Here is a 1,261-nt window from a genome sequence, read left to right on the forward strand (position 1 = left end):
AGTACTCACAAGGACCTACTCTCAATAATTTTCTTCCTCTTCCTCTAATTTTAAAAGACATCGAGTTTCAATCGATGCTATTTCAGCATCCTTTGATATGAACAAGTGGATTTTCTTTTTTCAGCCTATGTCACATTGAAGAAAAAAGAAAAGAAAAGAAAAGGATAAAACTTCCACAAACAACAACAACAAAAATGGTCAGAAACAAAGCTACAATATCTGAGGAAGTTAACTCATGTGCACTAACTTCTAAAATCTCCACCTTCTTTCTGCCTGGTGCATTTGAAGAATCCCAATCATCCTTTCTAGGAAATATTTCTTCTCCATCTGTGGACAGTCACGGAAGTCTTCACACTCAAGTGGTGTCTTAGGTAGAGACAAGAGCAGGGATGTTCGTGCGTTCCCAGTTTGGCTTCACCAACCTCAGCACCTTTTTCCTGGACCATATGGTGACTACTCTCACTCCTAACCCCAAACCTGCCCTGAGATATGGACACAAACACACAACAAGGCCATATGCCCATAAATCTGAGATGAACTAGAGCATTTTTCTCCTGAGGTGCCTGCCTGTTGGCAACAACCGCACTGGAGATGTTTTATCCAAATAGCTTAGTACAAAGATTAAACTGGATGAAAGGTCACAGATCCAGGGAAAGTCTTCAGAGCCTTGGTCCTGAAGGCAGAATTGACTCCAAGAATTTCCCTCAAGTCTGGTGTTGATCATACAAGGTGACAGTAGGTTTACAGGCCAGGCTGGGGTATCAGACGGGAGGCTCGCGCCTCATCTCCCTGTGGTGGAGGTGCCCTGGGTCAGCACTGGGTTCCTCTCACATCCTGAATGGTAATCATCACCCTCATCCCCAGATAAAAAGCCCAGAGTTTTACCAGAGCCTAAGAGACCAGACCTGGAGCAAGAAAACCAGTTGGCAACCTGAGGGATGAGGACCATCAGACGTCACCATTTGAGGCTTCTCTTGGGAGTTGATGGCTTCTGGCCACCCTGTCCACCCAACTCTGATGCTCTTTCCCATGCAGGAGGAAGTGACCTTCACTCCCAGATGCTGGTGATGGCTGCATGAGCACAGACTTCATGCAAAACCCTAGAAGGAGCCCACGGGGCTCATCACTGCTGGTCCAGAGCCTGACACAGGGAAGGTGCAGTCACCCCAACACAGGGAAGGCACAGTCACCCTGCATGATGATGAGTGACTGGCATATGCCATTTACCAGTTCCTCCTGCTGACATCTAAGGGGTCTGCGC

Source organism: Galeopterus variegatus, unplaced genomic scaffold, assembly GCF_000696425.1.
Source record: "Galeopterus variegatus unplaced genomic scaffold, G_variegatus-3.0.2 Scaffold9484, whole genome shotgun sequence".
NCBI classification, from domain to species: Eukaryota; Metazoa; Chordata; class Mammalia; order Dermoptera; family Cynocephalidae; genus Galeopterus; species Galeopterus variegatus.